This window comes from Temnothorax nylanderi, unplaced genomic scaffold, assembly GCF_030848795.1.
Source record: "Temnothorax nylanderi isolate EJ_2023f unplaced genomic scaffold, tnyl_v1.0 TNYL_tig0060_pilon, whole genome shotgun sequence".
Taxonomy (NCBI): Eukaryota; Metazoa; Arthropoda; class Insecta; order Hymenoptera; family Formicidae; genus Temnothorax; species Temnothorax nylanderi.
In genome coordinates, this window is record NW_027249122.1 from 181,973 (window position 1) to 201,534 (window position 19,562).

Below are 19,562 nucleotides of genomic sequence, written 5' to 3' on the forward strand. Positions count from 1 at the left end.
CGAGAGATCGCGTGTCCGTAATGTATGCGCATCTCAAGACGTTCCACGTTTGCACAGTGGTGTACGTATACCGTGCACCTCATGCCTGAGTGTCGCCGGACAACGCGCAACGAAAAACTAGCCGCCTTATGTAACCTTGATCGAATTTGCCGCGCCATTTTCCGTTCAATTAAAAGACAGCCTACGATATTATTTCTAATCATTAAGCTCAGAAATAATATTAAAACATAATCTATGTATTTGTTAATAAAAAATAAAAATCTTGAATCGCACTATTACTTGGATCGGAAAGCGAGACGTATCGAGCGATATATGATTTTCTTATAACGGCCTATACTTGATATCGTGCTTGACAACGCGGCACGTTTGTCGCGCGGAATTGAGTTCTCGATCGGATTATTGAGAGTTTTAGTAGGTTTGAAACATGCAAAGCAGAAGACGGTAAAGTACCGAGCCCAGCAGACCATTACTCGAAAGAGCGGCTTGTTTAAAGAAACATACGTTGTAGAACGATGCCCCTGGGTATAACGCGAGGGCTGATCGCTCGTGTCACCCGCGATTATGGCGTCCCAAGACTGACTGCAGTACGTCACGCAGAATGTATGAATGTAAAAAAATTATTTGAGAGTCGAATACACCTCGCTATGTACAGAAAAAACACAACGTTCCCTTAATTTAAAAATTCTCGAATAAAGATCACGTGTATGTTTAGAACAACGTGCAAAGAAAGTGATACGTATGCATAAAATAGATATCTTATAAGATTAGAAAATATGTATGAAACGAACGTACATAACAATATGATACGGAAATCTTTCGGAAATAACAGGGAAGTGACACGGTAATAACTTAGAAATACAGCGGAGCGATATGTAAATGATATAGCAGCGAGAATGACATGAGTATTCTTTCAAAATAGCTTAAAAGTTAAGGATGATATAAAAATGTAACGTAGCTCGATATCGTCACTGATATTGACAAAATATCTTCCGACGTGCTATCTGCGTGTTTTATTATACATTACAACAATATATTACCTCTTTCTCTCTACCGGAATATTTGAGAATATATGAGAATTTATAAAAATAATAATTGATTGCAGGTTGTCGAGTATGATTGGAGGTTCCTTTGCCTAACTTAGGTGAGTGAATTATACTATTACATTATGCATGCAATTAATTTATTCGAAATCCGATAGCGTTAATTGATTTACCGTTAAACGACATTTTGCTGTTAATAAATTCTTCGTCTTCTATACTTTAAGTAAATGAATGAGCGTGACAAAATGTATTACGAGATTTCGCAATTTCGAAATTCGTAGATTAATATTTTCCTGTTGTAAGGATTAAATTATTCAGCGAAGAAATCACTTCACGGCGCGCATTCCCGCTCTATAGTAGGGTTGCTTCGTATAATATACGGCCGAGGCAGGTATTTGTATCTGTAACAGTAATTACTAGAGCGCGCAGATACATTCTCGGCAGAATTAATCGCGTGAGTATTGATCAATTCTCAGGAAACGTAAAGTCGCTTTTACATGCGGGTCTCGGATGTAACAGCGTGGAATGCGTTTTATTTTCTCATCTATAACAGCAATCTATAACAATCTTTTTATCATTAAAGAAAAGAACTCTAAACAGTATCAATTATAACGTAAAAACGTATTAAATACTCTCCAAAAATTCAGTGTTTTTCGCTTCATATATATATATATAATCACGTTTCATAGAATTTTTCGCCAATGAGAAACCACCGCATCGATGAAGAACATCAGACATTACGACGTCATTGTTCCGCATAATTAATTTTGTACAATTCTCGATTGTTCCTGACGACGGCGATGACGACGACGACGACGACGACGACGACGACGACGACGACGACGACGACGACGAGGACGAGGACGAGGACGACGTTTCATCGCGACGCGCTGCGCCGCGGCACGCAGGGCGGCAAACTTGCACGATTGTTTTGAAACGAAAGTAAATTTAATTTACCGGCTAATTATCGCCCGTGCAAAGTTCTGAATTAAACTTGTAATTGGCTTTCGCTTGATTCGAAGAAATTGTACTAAGCCACCCTTCTCCACCCTCTTCTTCGCTCCCTCTCTCTTTCTCTTTCTAGGCACCTATCTCCATCCTACTACGAGACATTCTATGTAATCTCCTATATAGACGTGTATGTGTATCGATACGCACGCAAGGGAAATCCAGCCCGATCTAGCTATCGCAGGTCTTATCGTATGCCAAACTAAGCGCTGATGTACACGTTAAGCCTAGTATAAGCCTATTTTCAGCGATTATTCTTAACAGATTTTAAAAAGATATTTTTCAATGTATATGTTCGTTAACCTTTGTACGTGAGCGACTGTTCGACGATATGAGAATAACACGTTTTGTTTCCTGAACCGAGAACGAAAAATAAAATACAACGCTTTCGAATTCCAAGCAGTATCTTTACTGAATGGCGTTTGAAACTGACCAGACTCGAAAATATAGACATTGTCGGTCAATTGTACCTGAAACGTACTCCAACTATTCGCAATTAAACTTCACAGATTGTTTTTGGACAATATACGCAGACGATGTACGTAGCACTGTATTAGTCTTTAGTTGAGTCGTCAAAGTCAGGTTGTTACTTTATCGCGGTTAACAGGAATTTATTCTCCTTTATACGATCAAAAAATTGCAACTGAAATTTCGAATAATTAGATTTTAATCATCGGACAGACCGTTGATTTAATATTAACATACAAGTTTGTACTATTTCGGATCGCGCCTTTAGAATACGTTCCGTCAATAAAGTTTCGTCCATCTTCTCTTGACTGGTATTACCATATTAATGCTTCTGTTATTGCGTTCGTAAATTTTGCAAGCGGATAAAATAAATTTTAATTTCGCCTAGGCAAAAGCTCTCCTCGCGAGCCTTCCTAATTTTTCTGGAGAACCGTTAAAGATACCGGGTTTCCTTTTGAAGAACAAAAGAACGTGCTGGAAAACGGCACAGAAGCTTAATTATACTCGGCTGTTCGAAAAACGGTCCGTGAAGAAAGGTATTTTAAAATTCCTGAAAGGAGCACCGACACGCAGAAAAACACGTTTAGTTTGAGAAGCACTCCAGTTGTCGAACTATATAATCATATCATTTTTTTTATGATAATAAGTGGCGCGTGCGTGAACTGTATGTATGTTTAATGATAATTTCTTTATTTGAATCGACCCTCAAAAAGGTTGCCCACCTCTGCCTTAAATAGCTACAGAGATTTTCATCGCCCGTGCGCCATACACGCCGTACACGCACACGCAATTGTAGAATTTCACGGTATACTATGTGGGAAAATGGCTCTTTGTTTAGAATGTACGCAGTACGCGTATACACGTGTGTAAGGCAGATATGCTGAAACAGATAAGGGGAGATACGACTCGGCTTAAGGAAGCGGTTAATTACCAGAAGATAGTAAATTGCCAGTAGCACGGACTTGTGCTTCGCTTATATCTGAAGAAACCTTTATCCCGATCACAGATACCTGCAAGTAATAATCATCCGATCGTTTACAAGTTGATTAGCAATAAACGTTCAAAGAAATTGATTGCTTGAAAAAAAAAACGCAAGCACTACTTTGCTTTAATCTAACCGTCGAAGATATAATTTTACTCAATCTGATCGCGAATGTGATCTGGTTTACTATAACTGGCTTGATGCAGCTTGCTTGATCTAGTTTACTCTGATGTCGCCAGTAGTCTCTTAATCTAGTTTAACCACATCATATTGCCGATGAGACACAGTTCTCACAGCTTTCATTTTACATCTTCTAAAACTAAACAAAATATTGAGCTTGTTATATAATTTTGGCAATTAAAAAAATGACTAAGGGGGTGATGGGGTAGCAAAGCTAAGCCGTGCATCCGTGAAGTCGAAGATAGCACACACGTGACGTCACAGGACACGTCGCTCAAAGCCTGAGAATGGCCGGAAGTCGTGAAATGGGATTACCTGTTCATACGTATGCGGCCGTTCCAAGGTGATAATTGAATAGATAGCCGCCCTCCGCTTCTTCCACCTGGCCACCTCTTCTTCGATTTTCCTTCGTTAACGAACATACTAGTCCGCGATATACCATGCGACAGCAAAAAATTTGTCCCAGAATTTGTCGTAATGGTCAGACGAGACTTAATGTGATAAACGCGTCCACCCAAATGGTTTGCTCACCGATTTCTAAGGTCGTGAAGTAAGCGAGGTTGCTTCTTTTTGTGACATCAATTATGTCGCGGCACAACCTCTACGGAGGCATTTAAATATAAAATCTAATTTTTAAAAACGTAATCTTTTTAAATGCACTCCTGGCCAGCTTCGAATCGAATTAGCTTTGAATGAATTATTTCGGGATAAAGGAGACTAAACACAAGACTAGAGCAGACCGAGCTAACTTGGAATACGTTGCTTAAAATTAGGCTAAGCGAGACCAGATTAGACTTAGGCTGTGCATCGGGCTATACTAGACGCGAGCAGAGTTCGCGGTAACGTATCCGCCTTTCGCGAATACGATGATAGAGATGAAAGAGTGCGGCAAGAATCGAAAATAAAAGGCGCGGCCAGGCGTGGAAAACCTGTTTCCCATTAGAGTCTCTTCACAGGCGTTTAATCACCCAATTAAGAGGATTTTCACGTATGTTAATTAGTCAAAACACATGCGAAGCGTCATTTCTCTTTCCTCTTGTGGCTCTTAAGCTCGAGGCCTCGATTGCACTCAAGGGCTCAAAAGAGATCAAAAGGAGGCACGTCGCAAGACGTACTACGTATTCGTACACGTGTGTGTGGGAGAGGCACGTTGTAGTGTAGACACCCAAATGTATCCACCTTAATTCATACATTTGCGAGCAATATTGATATATCATTTAGTTTCGAGATTACAGATGCAAAATAATTGTGTTCTTAGAATTTCAAGCTTTTGAACCAGGGGGGAATTAAGCAGATACACTCATCTTCCTCTGCTGCGTATTCTAGGTCGTTTCTGAAAAGTCTAATTTCAACATCAGGGAGGGACCCCATTTTGAGGATACCATTAAATTGACATCTCGTATATCAGAGAGAAGTATGGCGTTGCTCGCGGGAGTCCTCTCTAGTTCAAGCCGAGATTAGCCAACATGCTCGAATTTTGGCACGAGTGCAATACGGAAGAGATTCTGCGTCTTTGCCTTCGTTACGTCGGTAAATCCGAAATTATTTTTTTTTTTTTTAGTCGATAGAAAACAATATTTATTACTTTCATGTTTTGTACTACCACACGTATAATTTATCATACGCAAATGCAAACATCGTGCAACATGAAAAATACCGCACATTTTTAGATCGTTAAAATAATTTGTTCCATTAAGATGAACTTGATAAATTGAATTTTTGCCAAAAATGCATTTTATCCGATTATTTGAAAAATCATTATCTTCGAAGATTATTCCCCTTCAAACTTTTAATCATTTCCTATATTTTGAAACTGGTGTAGCTGTCGGAAACTGCAACTGTGGAACCCTTTAACCATAATCATAATGCCCCAGCAGTGTTAATGAAAAAACGTACTATCGTATTACCAATTACATTGTGATTTTAATGAAACGCAAGAATCAGAAAAAAAGCGCTGACGCATTGCGTCCGGTGCGGTTATTCGAACGGGGAGTCGACTTTTTAATTGAGAGCTTTTTATATTATACGGTTATAAACGCGCGCGGCGCGCAAATGAACTACCCTTTATCGCGCATTGTGCTCGCTTTCGCGTCAAAAGCGAAAATCCGCCGATATCATCCGTCGCCCACGTCCGATCGATTTTCAACATTTAATTATCCGACGCATCAAAACTGGTCGATAAATCGAATTAAGAAGGTCCGTTTGTACTGATTATTTCCAGTGGCGAGAATCTGGAATTTCAAATAGATTCGTGTTTTCCCAAAACAGCATATAATTGTTTGAACGTTCGCGCAGCTTTTCGAAATTCACGAATCATTAATCAACAGAAAGAATTTGCTTTTACCGAAACTAGTCTCGACATCTAGTTTATAACTGCAACTATAATTTCGTAAGTTATCAAACGGCACGGGTTTTTTTTTTAGAGTGATACGGATTGAAAATGGCACGGCTAAGTAATTTGCGAACGCATCGCGACGCTAACTAAACGTGACGTCGCTCGCGCAGCTGCCTGCTGCCGATAAATCTTCTCAACGATGGTAAATTACATGCTTTGCCTAATATTAATTACGGTCATTATTCACGCTCGCATTATTGAGCGTCCACGTGTCTTTATAGTCAAAAACAACGGGGAGCGCGGTTACGTCCCTATTTCTGTGCTATCGTTATCGGACTAACGACAATCCTTATCAGTGATTCGTACTGTCGGATATCTCGCATCCTTTCTACCGAGATTCTCCTTCCTCCATTTGTGCACTCGTGCCGTATATTCGAGCACTTGTTAAATCGGTCTTCGTCCCTTGTCGGAGATTCGCGTCGTGTCCGTGGATTCTGCGGTAATAACTGGACGCCATTATAAAACCTCCTGAGGGAAACCAGCTAAGGGTAGTTCCTCCCTTCTGACTACCCTCCCCCTCTCGCCGTTCCTTTCTTTCTCCCCTCCCCCACCGCTCCCCCATCGCAACGTCCACCCCATCGTCGTTACTACCAGGATACGGATTATCTCCGTTGACCGACGATATTTCTTTTGCCGCGATTCCACGAGTCTCGTTCTGCCGTTTTCGACGTACGATTTTCCCAGATCTTTTCCTCCGCGCGCATCCTTTTTTCCCGTCATTTGCCCTCCGGAGGCACCTTTTGCTCCCTCTCCCCTTTTCACCGTCGTGCCTTCTTGCACGGTCGTCGCAACCCTTTTTCCCAACGAGCCCGGAAGCAGACGTGGAAAAGTTTTACCGACGGTTGTAGTCAGTTGTGCGCGACTCTTTGCTTCAGGTGCAAAGACCCGTCGATGTGAAGACGATTTTTAACTGATCGTTCCTCGGGGACTTTAGACAGAGAATGCGACAGAGCTGCGTCGCCTTGTGGACACCGAAGATTAATCGAATAGGCTAGAATAATTCCCAAAGGCGAGAATTCCTAACGTCCGATAACGCCGAGTTTGTGAACGCAGCTGTACACGTGTATGAGCGTCAATACGAACGGCGATACCGCCCAATTTATAGCGAACCGGATTGAAGCGTAATCCCCTCGTATGGTACGCATGGGGTGCCACGTAATAATGATTCGAGTGAAAATATAACAAATATAGCCGCCGCTACCGCCACCGCTGCCACCACTCGAAAATGTCTAAATTAGAGTGGACTTGGTTGAGCCGCCAGCAACTCGATCATCCGAGCAACTCAATCGAGCGGTCGAGAACTCAATACGCACGAATAACCAAACGAACTTTACCTGCAATTCGACGCGCGAAGAAACAAAACTGTATCTAGGCACATTTCTTTTTTTTTTCATCTACCATGCACAGCTTCGCATAGATAGAAAATCCGCCATCGCTTTAAACGCAGACGAGCTTCGTATTAGACGTATTCATAACTAAATTATTGAATCCTTTTTACTCACGCGTTGAGCATGCTAAACACACCGAAGCCCATATGGGCGAAGGAACGGCCGTCGCGTCAGGATTAAGGGCGCGGCGAGGCAAGGGGGAAGGGGCCGCCGTTAGGCGGGCGGCAGAGAGGAAGCGGACGAGGCGAGGGTAAAGCACTAATGAGCAAATAAGGCGAAAAAAGGTGAAAATTCATTAGCAGTCAGCTAGCAATGGGCGACGGTGGGAAGGGTTACCGAGAATCGGCGTAACTCTTTTCCTAGTAAAGGACTCCGGGCTCGACAAAGGACTCTAAAAATAAATATATAATTAAACGTCGCGATAATGAACTTCTTTATGCGGCGTGGCTGCGCGCGGGATACACGTGGACAGGTGTCCCCCCTTTCGAGACCCAACAATCCCGTTTTTCACATGAAAGATGCCCGCAATCTTTGCCAGAAAGCTTATCAGTTAATACGGAGCCTCCACGGTTTCGAGATAAACCTATTTGCTCCCCCCCCCCTCCTCCACTCCAAGAACTGTTTGTCTAAATTTTAGATCTTTCACAAATCTAACTTCCCTTTGGCGTGCATATACGTTGGTGGTTTCAATTTTTAGTTCAGTTATACTTTGAAGAGTGTTTGAAGTAAACCGAAGCGTTGACATATGAACTTGTCAGTTCTTGTCGAGATATTTTTTAGATTTAGACTTACTCACCTATACCTACATTCTGTAGGGCTCTGTGACTGGCCCTTTTGTCCTCGCAGTGATTTAATATCAGAAAGCCTTTTTCTGCTTCCTTTAACCATTAATAGAATTTCATTTGCTTTTAATATCACGCAAATTAATTAAATGAAAAGCATACGATGCGTTTCACTTTTTGTGTACGAGATATGCAAGATTTGCTCTTTCAACACAAATAAATTTTAAACAAAATTAATTCAAACATGTATAGGCACATTTCAATAAAATTTCGAAAGAGATGTGCGCGATATTTCATCACCGTGGTACTGAATTGAAGTTTTTTTGCGCGCTATGATCACAGAGTGAAGTATAATATTCTAAATGCCCGTTGAGATTGATGCGACGTTTATCTGATGAACAAAAAGATGCAATAAAAATGCTTTTGCTTTTTCTTGAACAGTATCTTGTTGCTTTAATTCTCCGCACGCAAGTGCGTACTATCCTATTGTACCGGCTCGCCTGTAATTTAATCTTTCACACCTATGTGAATCTTAATCCCGAGATTATGTCAAGTCGATGTCCAAAAAGATATAAGCTTCGAATCCCTACGATTCTCGAGATGAAGAACAGGAACACCCATTTGATCACGCTCGATTACATTTTTGAACATTCTTGAAATATTTTTTTTAAATCCTGCTTTTAGTCAAATATTTATTTATTAATAAATAATCATATAAAATTACACATAATTAATCAATATATTTATGTTCTCTAATGTTCGATAAATAGTGAAAAGTAATACAATCAGTTGCTCGATCTAACAACGATAAAAAATATAATATTAATTGAAAAAGGCAGATATTATTGATCGGAGCGTTACCGAATTAACAGAGAGATATTTGATTGCTTCTTGCAAAACTGGTGACAAAGTCGTTATCAGGGTTAACGAATCGATTCATTAAGTCGCGTACTTCCCGACCGTGTATCGTAGAGGAAGTGGAGGGGGAAGGTCGAATGCTCGCGGAGAAAGCACAGTACGGCAGCGTAATAAATGCATGGGATTAACGAGGAATAAATAACGAGAGACTGTTAATAATGTCGTACCCTCCTGGTCCCTTTCCTCCGCCCCTTCGCCGCCGATTCCCTCGTTAAGCGACTTATGGTATACCGAGCGACGCGACGCGACGCGACGGAGGGTGGAGGGAAGATTCTCGCGTGAGAGACTCGCGAACCAGGAAGTTTCGATGATCATTAAAGACGCATCTTCAAGCTACACGCTCGCGATCGGCTACTTAGTGGTACCGTTACGACCGCATTTGCAAGAATCGGACAGCCGCGACTGGACCATGTGTCTCCTCTTGCCGTTTCACGGCATGTCGAGTTTCACGAATACGCGCTGATTTTAAGATACTAGATTTCTCGCTTATTCATATTTAAAAAATGCCAAATAAATTTAGACATTTTACGATAGTAAAAAGATAATTCAGAATACACTCTAGGAAGGTCATAGTTACGCAAGTGTCTAAACGATACTTATAGATTTCTTCGCTCTTCCATTAGTTTTGTTCCCTATTCATCGCAGATCGAGGAGGCATAATCGCTCGGTAGTTAAGATACGTTCACGTGACATGGTCGGGCCTTTTACTGTAATAAACGGCTGCGAACAACGACTTTTAATAGCTAAACGAAAGCATAGAGAGGAAAAGAATGGGGAGGGGAAGGCAGCGTTTCTAGCGTAAAGGTAATTTATTAACGAACGCGTTTGTAATCGCGTGCTCCTTTCACAATGCGCGCACTGGCTGACCCCGCGGGCGAGCACGATGAACGCGCTTAATTAGTGTGCTTAATTAATAATTCTACTGCACCGGCCGCCAGCTCGTTTCTCTCTCACTCGCCCTCTTTCCTCCTCCGCCATGTCTTCTCTCTCTCTCTCTCTCTCCTCTCTCTCTCTCCATTTTGTGGACTCGGAAGGTGCATGGAGATATCTTCTTTCGATGATTCTTAAGTCGTAAATGGAGTCGCGTGGTTTTAAACTCCAGTTGGTCTGCCAGACCAAATCGCGTGATATCTTAGGAACTGACGATCATAGTCATAATTAGACAAATCAGAAATAAGCTAACTTGTTATACGATACACGCGGCGAATAATTTTATTATTCTCCTATTCAAGAAGATACAATGATATTCAAATTTATAGATTTCAGAAACAATGCGTATAATGGCTCTGAAATATACTCAAACAGTAAAGACTTAAACGTGTCTAAGAATTCAAATTTCCAAAACAGCAAAATACCAGTTTTACTACTGCAATCAATAACGAAGTATATTTGCATCTCGTAATTATGGCTCAAAGTAAAACATGCATTATGTTATGTCACATTATGCATCTAGTCCGTGCGACGGAACGTTCCCTGTTATGCTTCCCGCCCAGTTAATGTCCCGTGTTACGATTCCGACGATTCTGTATTCTCGAAACAAAGACTTTGTTTGCCGTAACGGAGGCACCCCTGGCTATCGGTCTGGTTCTTTCCTTAGTCGTCTTCAGGAAGTTGCATATAATCTCGAAGGGGAAAGGGCGGAAACGCGGTGCATGACGATCTCAGAAAACACATCGTGCGCTGAAGGAAAAATTTTATTCTCGACGGCGCGGCGGCGGCGATCCTAAACCTGTTATTCCTTTAAATCGTTATTTAAGCAAACTCGAAAGGCTATTTTTGCGATTATGACATTTTTAAAAACGTTTCAAACGAAAATTGATTAAAATCGAATGCGTGCCTGATCACGTTTGAATACAAACGCAGTTATTTTTTCCTTTTTTTTTATTTTTGTACCATTTTGCTCCTGCTCTGTCGCATTGTACAAGGGACTGAATTTCTAACGCGAGTTTCTAGCACAAAGAGGTCGGTCATTACAGAGTATGTCGGAATTCGGCAGAATCAGGGAAGTCTCGATTTCAGGCAGTGACGACCGTTTGTGTCGGTTTCATATTTCGTTGTTACGTGCGCGAAACACGTACCGTAACCGATTCGCGCGCGCGGCATCGATCTTGCTGGTTTGTTTTTATGCGCGGTTTTCTCCCAATACGAATCGAGCGCGATTCGTTTCGTGCTCGCGATTCTCCCGAGTCTTGTATTAGTAATAATAGTTGCGAGGGATAGACGAGTACTTCAAATGACAACGCTGTAACAAAAATTAGTAAAAAATATGACTGTCGCCGAAGTGTTTACCGTTCAAATGTTACGACGCTGGACAATGTTGTTCTTCCCGACGCGCCCACGCCGCGGAGAGATCGACAAATGGTTCGTCAAACACAAGACACTTGCGATGTCGATAAACTTGCGCGCGATTCTGCGCGCACGGCAGCTTTTCCATTCACTTAAAAAAAGGAGAAAGAAACGGCAGGGCCTTAAAACGATTTTCCGCGGATCATATCTTTAAAATGCTCGTATTTAGTGGCGATCGAGGTCGTTTCCTATTATTTCCATATTTCAAATTTCAATCCCGAAATTCACGGCCGTACTAGCCTACACGCGGAAGAGTACGGAGGAATAGGGTAAGAGGAGGGTAGGAGAGAAGGGAGCCGGCAATTCATATATGCAGATCTGAGATTCGCACGCCGCCGCCTTCGATTCCCCGTCTCGAAGTTATTATCACATATATTAGACAACTGACCCGTGTGCACCCCTCCTTGGCTCGCCCGCGCCAAGGCAACCCTCACCCTGTGGAACTGCAAGCAGTTCCGGATACAATATCGCGGTGCGCCGACCGCGCCGTTATGGTAAGAACCCCTTTATTGTTTTACATTGTTTCCGCTTTTCGTCTTTCGTTACGTGCAATCCAGGAAGAGAGAAAGAGGGGAGAAAGAATATGAGAAAATCCACGAATTTATGAGAAAAAGTTAAGTAAATAATCAACACCGCTCTCAAACGCTCGTCGCGTGTCTTTTCGCAATCGATCATTTCTAGAGTTTGCTGAGTTTCTAGAGCACGTGAAATGTCACGCGTCGATAGGAAAAGATTGTCGTGCGATTTCGGAACTGTGCAAGGAGTCATTTCAGCCAGGTTGATACTATCGATTCCGTTGATGATCGATTACCCATGCATCGTCCGGTGACCGCAATACTACTATCGCGAGGAAACCAGCGCGTGCACGTGCAGCTCGACGAAACTCGTATTTACCTTGCGGTTTCAATCCTGAACTTATTTAAATATAAATTACATACGAGCATGTAGCCGGCTTCGTTGATCAACCGGGTGATCTTCCTTACCTTACACCCCGTAGATCGCGGATTCGCGGTGAGAAAGCCCGTTTGCCTTCAGGGCCGCTTGCAGAAGATATCGGACTCGCCAAACGGTTCCGGAAAAATTAAAATTCGTTCGTCGATTTAACGGCTCGCTGCCGTTTCGACGGCATTAACAGATTTGTCTCGTCAAAGAGACATCGTGCTGCCAGACCCGGCGATTGTGATTATTCATACTTATTACCACGCAGTAGCTGTTGTGTAACTCTACTCGTCGCGTTGAAACGATTCGAGTAATTATTCTTATCAAAAAATTAACAATGCATGCAATTAGAGAATGGACCTTAGCTGACAATTACGTAAATTGCAATTTTTCTAGTAGATTTAAACGCGCTTGCCGCGCGACAACGCGTAAATGCGGCCCTGATCGAGCTATCTCTCGATCATAATTGCGGCGAAGTGTGATCGCCGCATGCAAACAGCCGGCATGAAGCCGCAGATCAGACGATAAACGCCGGTTCTAGCTGAGCACCACTGTTGGACCCTTTGTGCTCTCGGATAACGATCATTATACGATCGTAATGGCGCGAGATTGTCGGTCTGCCGTGTAAGGTACCACACCCGATATATATATGTATATATGATATGATATGTATATATCATATATGTATGTATATGATATGTATATATGTATCGGGATATATATATGTATATATATACATATATATATATATATATATATATATATATATGTATATGTATATATACCGATCTTCGCGTACGCCGATATATCCATTTCTGAGAAGATACGACGAGGGGACATAATAATCTTCAATGGAAGGGAGAGGAAATACCTGATCGATGCATCGTATCGATAACTCGTCGACAGGATGCATTTTGAGCGTGCGTTGCGTGCGCGGGCCAATTAGGATTTCGAAATATATTACTTCGCACATGTAATTTGACGTCGAAACATTTTCAATGCATTATCGTTACGCGTCGTTCCGCTATTTGTCCCGTTATACGATACGTCCTTCGGCGATACGAAAGTAAACGATGTGCGATTTTGTTTTATTGAAAAATTAAAGTAGCTTGAAGCTTATGACAGTGTAACAACACCAATGAACAGATCTGTCATAGCTTTACGTTAGCGATCAATATTCAGTTGTATCATCACTAACATACGCTTCTATTAAAAAAAATCAAAGTAAGCCTAGGAAATATTATAAAATTTTGCAATAATTGGCAGTGTATCTTTAATGATACAATTCAATAGTACATTTTTCTGAGAATAGAGAGTCTCTGATATCGTAACGTACCGCGCGGTATATGTACTTAGAAACGCTGAAGATGAATTAACTTTTTGTTGATGTCTCGCACAACGTTTATGCTCGAGTCACATTCTAAGAAGTGGTGCGATATTGTTCTAGTTGTTATCGGCATATGATCTTGGATTGCAATATTCTTTGCATCCGTTCACGCCATTGTGATTTTTTTAACGATCTTTGGAATCCATTGTAAAATTACTGGAAATATTTTTTGGTATATAAATGCCGGTTTAAATGTATGTATACTTTATGATTCCGCACTATCTTGAATAATGTGTCTTGAAATCGAATTTGTATATTTGCGATCGTCTTTACCGTTTTCCTACTATATCGGTATTTTTTCGCGGTTAGCCGATCAAACCTACGCCACCTACATCAGGGACCGCAATTTCGGCGTGGTTTCACCGACGCGGAGAGACGGCTACCCTCTTCGACTACGAGCCTTGATTAGGCTTCCGGTTAATTAATAACCTCTCGTGCACACACAGCCATGGTCCACGTATGAATATGCATGCGCTGTGTTCTGCGTTTCGTGGTGTGAGAGCAGGGGGTGTACTCACACATACACAGATACGTAGAGGGGGAGGCAGCGAGAGGGAGAGAGAGAGAGAGAGAGAGAGACGGCGAAGTAGAGTTAGAAGCTGTGCGAGGGACGAATAGAGAGATAGAAAGGGAGGGTAGAGGAGGTAAAGAAGGGGCCGGCAGAGAGGAAGAGGGTGAGTGGTTGAGGCTACTTATTTGCATTCGGAAAACAAAGGGTGTGGGCCGTGCTGTATGCCCTTCGTTCCGCGTAACGAAGGACCACGGGAGTCAATCAAAAGTCTTCTCTCTCGACTTCTTTCTCTCGGAGAACGCGCGTGGGAGAAATTCGCGCCCGCGACGAGTAATTACCGCGACGTGAGCGCGAATTTTTCAAGATGGAACGACGTTACAGGGGTGCGACTCTTTGATGTACGCGGCGCTAATCTCTCAGGATGAAGATAGGGCGTGAATGTACTCGCGCAAACTAAATCAGTCGCAACGAGAGTCATGCGTCTTTGTGACTGAAAAAAGCGTATATAAAAAGATTTGTTTTAAGATAGTTTTGATACCATTGGGTTGCAGATATAGCACGATAAATCGCGAATTAAATCACGCGTCACGATCACTTACGATGTTGCGAGATCTGGCGTCGAGATTACGGCCACACACGTCACTGCGCACGTATAACCGAAAATGAATTCATCTTGCGCGCGTCGTGTTACTTGGAGCTATAACGTGCAACAAGGCCCTTCGAGACAAACTCCGGCGCTACCGATGTTTACCGTCTCGTTACAATTAGCGGGTGTCACAAGCGGCGAAGGGTCAGGCGCGTCGTCTCACCTCGCATTTCCGTCTCTACCAGATATGTAAGCCGCGAAAAGGTGAAGGATGCCCGAAACGTGGGGAGATGCTCAGCCGACTGGCCGTAGATGTTTGGCTTCTACTGAAATTAAAAATATCGATTCCCATTCGCACGCCGGGCTTCATAGAGGCTCAATTCGTTTCTCTCCTGCAAGACAATACCCATTCTTCCCGCGGACAGTAAGAGGTACAAATTGCAGTTGCATCCCACCCGCCACTCTCACACCCCCATCCCTCCCCCGCCCCTATACCGCGCAGGAATCCCAAACACAAAGGCTCTCTTTTTCATTTGGCTGCCCCCTTCCCCCCTTCCTGTCTCGGTCTATCTCTCAACCCGTGCATCCTTCAGGATTCTCCTTGTGTTTGCGCTCGCTCGTCCGACCTATGCGACCTGTCCAAATGTATGGAGACGTAATGCTATACATAATTGACTAATCCGACGGATTACGCGGGAAAGAGCGGAGCATCCCCTGCCGTCCCTCTCGCGTGTGCACCGAAACCACCTCGGCTGTTCCTAATCGATCGCAATGACGCTCCGGCCAATCAGCCCGATTGGAAAGCACGAATTCGTGTTCTCCGGACTCGTCCGACCCTGATTGAATCGAACGATGTTCGGGGAAATTACGATTCGTCATTTCTGCTAATTGAATGCCGCCAACGGGATGGGGAGGGACGGGGGATGCGGGGAGACGGTGCAAAAGTAATTCGTCTTTTCGCCGTTGGATCAAAGTTTCGACTTCGCTGCTACAATGCTGGCAATATGTCGCCAATATTCGCGTATCCACGACGTAATCGACGACGGACAAATGAGATTAGCGAACTTTAAACGGCAATAAATTTGAGCGAAAAAAATATTGTCTTATTTGTATGCGAAAAATGTACTAGTATCGCGTTCAACAAACAAAGAGCGACACGACCACCGTTAAAAATACCGACGGTAATCCGATATTAACCCCTGATGAATCGAAGAACGTAAGTGGTTCCGTTTAAAGTGTTTCCGCCTCTGATTGCGCTGGAATGTGAACAATGAAATAACGTTCAAGCGATATCGAGGCTCGAGTGTATATTCCAATTGCGCGTTGCGATCTGCGCGTATCGATTCGCTCTTACGTTATTTTGTATTATTGCTCGTCGCTAAAATGGATGCCATCATCGAGATCCACTTAATTTATTTGTCTTCGCAACGATGCCCACGCGCCGATGAACGATACGAGTTCGTTAAATGCAATCGTTACGCGGTCCCTAAAATGCAGTTATGCCAGGGTTTTCCCATTCGATTTGTTTCGCAGTTTCGAGGGATACAAGCGCATATATTAATTAAAGAAGCTACCGATTTTTTTCCAGCGACTATCAACTGTAGAAGATATTTTTAAAAAAGCATGTATACCGTTTTACACAAAAAAAAAGAGAGAGAGAGAGAGAGAGATGGAGGAAAGATATGTCACTAAATCACTGGTTGCATGTTCTATTATTGTCTTGCATTGTCTGAAAGAACTGATTTAAGATGCACATTCTAGATCATAAGAGGGTAAGCTGATCCGCGTTTAAAGTTGCAATCGTGACCAGCACCAGCGTCGATATAACCGGCGGCCGATATACCAGGTGTTACGATCAATTTAAACGATATTTTATTCAGGCGGGCCGATCGCTAGTTTTCAATTTGCCGGCTCGTATATATTTCGCGAAGGCTACCCGTGGAAGGAACGTAGGAAGGAGGGCTTCCCACCCTGGAGATGCAATTTCTCGGGGTGGCCCGTCCGTCTGGACCCTCACTCTCCTTTTCTCCGTCTCTCTTTCTCCCTTCATCCTCACACGAGTCTTGATGAAAAAATAATAATCCTGGGGGAACGGTCAGTTATGGCGAATGAAATCATCCCGCTCGCCGTCCTAAGAGTTTGCGCTCCTTGTCTTTGACTAATTTTTATTTTGCCCCCGTTTCGTGCAACACTTCGCAGCCAATCTCCTACTTCGAGCGGTCGGTGATGGAAAAGTATATTCAGTTAAGTGAATTATTAAACCGGTTCGTTATACGCCTTTAAACGCTTCGGGCGCGTAACGTGCGTTTCTAATTTCCGTGATTACCTGCAATTTGATACCGCGTCATCCAGCAACTCGAAAATTGCACCGATACTACGCTGATGAAACATTTAATCGAAATTCTCGACTGACCGTATCGGCTACCTGATTTTAAGATCGCCGTGCTTTTATAACAATATCGAAATTATCATTAAATCATATTGTACGTAATATCTCATTTCCTATAGTTCTCTTCCTTAAGACGTTAAATTATAATTCATAGATCTTCACTCTTTTTATCACGATACTTGAAGAAAACAGAATATTCCGTACAAAATTCGGACATGACGGACAAAATTAAATTTGCCATTTTGCTACGCTTTCGCCCTGACTTCGGCCCTTCTCGTTGTAATCGCGAACAAGAAGAACCACAAGCGGAAAGGTGCTCAAACCAGATCCGAATATATATCGCTATTCACAATCGGCATATTGTGTTAAAAATAATTAATCATTCCTTTCACGTAGTCTGACAGTTTACAGTTGAAAATATAATTCAAAACGGATTGCCTGTAATAATACAACTATATATGTGTACGTTAATATTGATTGTTAAAGATACAGCTAAAGATACAGATTCGAAAATCTACGAAAGCTATAGTGATAATCTAAAAATAATTGAATAAACATATCTGCTTGTCAGAAAAGCAAAGTTAATCCGTATTAACGTTGCAACGTAACTATCTTGGAAAGTCGCACGAGCCACGGAATCGAAGGGGGCGAGAAAGCGTTTTCTTGAAGTTGGGCACCGCTTGGGGGAGTATGTGTGTCGGGGGTGGTTATTTTAATTACTGTCCGGCGGCTTTAAATTAAAGAGCTGGGTTATTCCGGCGCGGACCAGCAGCAGTAGCAGCCCCTCTACTCTTACCCTTCTGCTTCGGTAACCGGTAAGCACACACCCGTCCCATTCACCCCCGCGCGCTCACGTTTCGCAACCCTGTCTCTTCCTCTTTCGCTTCCCCTAGGCGGCATGGAGCGTGGACCGACATTACAGCCGCCATTCTTTACACCCGGCCAAGTGGCGAGGTTATGTTTGACGCTAACCGGGTAACCGCGCTAAATTGTCTAAACTGCGCCAGATTAAGCGAGCCTCCAACACCACCACCCGCGCCCCGGACCTTTCCAGAAATTAACCGACCCTCGCCTTACCACGGTCAGTCAAGTCAGGAAGAATTCCAGGAATTGTTTCATTTAGTTGCATCCTGAATGCTAGATCGGTTACGGAAACGTTAAACGGTGGATTTAACATTACCGGGTGAACCAACACGAAGATCTTTAAATAAATTGCGCGATTTTAATTATTGTAGTCAATTTATAAGAATTACTCTATCTTCGAACGACTTCGAACGACGCGTTATGATTCCTCGATCAATTTTTATTTAATTAATAATTGACCCTGTGCTTTTGAGTTTCGGTATCGAGTGGAGATTGTCAAACAAGTTCCGAGGCGAACGCGATCGAAGGAAAGCTATACGAATCGAGCGACGCGGGAGAAGGACAAGAGAGGGACAGAAGGTGTTGGTAATCCGCGTGTTGAAGCGCTCTCTCGAGCGGAGATAACGGGAACATACATAATGCAGTGTTTCTTCTACGAGTCTACGACCAATCGCTAGGCGTCTTAAATGAAAATGGGCCAATGGGTTCTCGCGCGAGCGGCTTTTCCCCGCGAGCCTTATTACAATACATTAGAATATCGTCCGACTTCCTCGCGCAGGCAGACTCTGAAGAGAGACTCGCGGTAACTACCGCACTATGTCACTTCGAATACAGATGTTCAATTTGAGTCGATCGATAACGCTAGCCGCTGACATTACGATGATGATTCGCACGAAATTGCTTCTAAGATTAAATCTGCGATTTAAAGATTTTCAATGGCAATCTCCAATTTCGTTATATTGCAAAATGCAAATTGATAGATCCGATTACGCGATGTTTGGAGCCGGGGGAGGGAATGTTTTGCTAGATGCGACGACATTATCGCGCGAGATCTGTTTACGACGCCAGTCAGAAATCGTAAGAGGAATTTCTTTGATTCGAGTATGTCGCATCGTGACTGGACTCGGAGTCGGCGCGAGGAGGCCACTCGATGTTTAATACATAGGATAGAGTCGATATTGCAACACACGGAGAACGGAGGGTATCTAGCTGACAGGGTGCGAAGTCGCGGCGGCCTCCTAGCGGGACGCGGCACTCAACCAGGGAAGTGTTGTCGGGCTTTTCAGGAGCTTTCAAGTGCTTTCGCAGTTGCCTCGAGTGCCATAAGAGGCTTTTAGAAACGGAGGAGGAAACGGGCTTTTTAATAGGGCCAAGAAGAA

At 43.0% G+C, this 19,562-nt stretch overlaps 1 protein-coding gene across 1 annotated transcript in view; it reads left to right on the top strand.

The window, feature by feature from the left end:
* Nucleotides 1-19,562, top strand: part of LOC139773293 (uncharacterized) — a 174,814-nt gene that overhangs the window by 46,522 nt on the left and 108,730 nt on the right. Inside the window, exon 2 of the mRNA XM_071707649.1 lies at nucleotides 1,103-1,141. The gene's annotated coding sequence lies outside the window, so the exon portion shown is untranslated. The remainder of the gene's footprint in view (nucleotides 1-1,102; nucleotides 1,142-19,562) is intronic.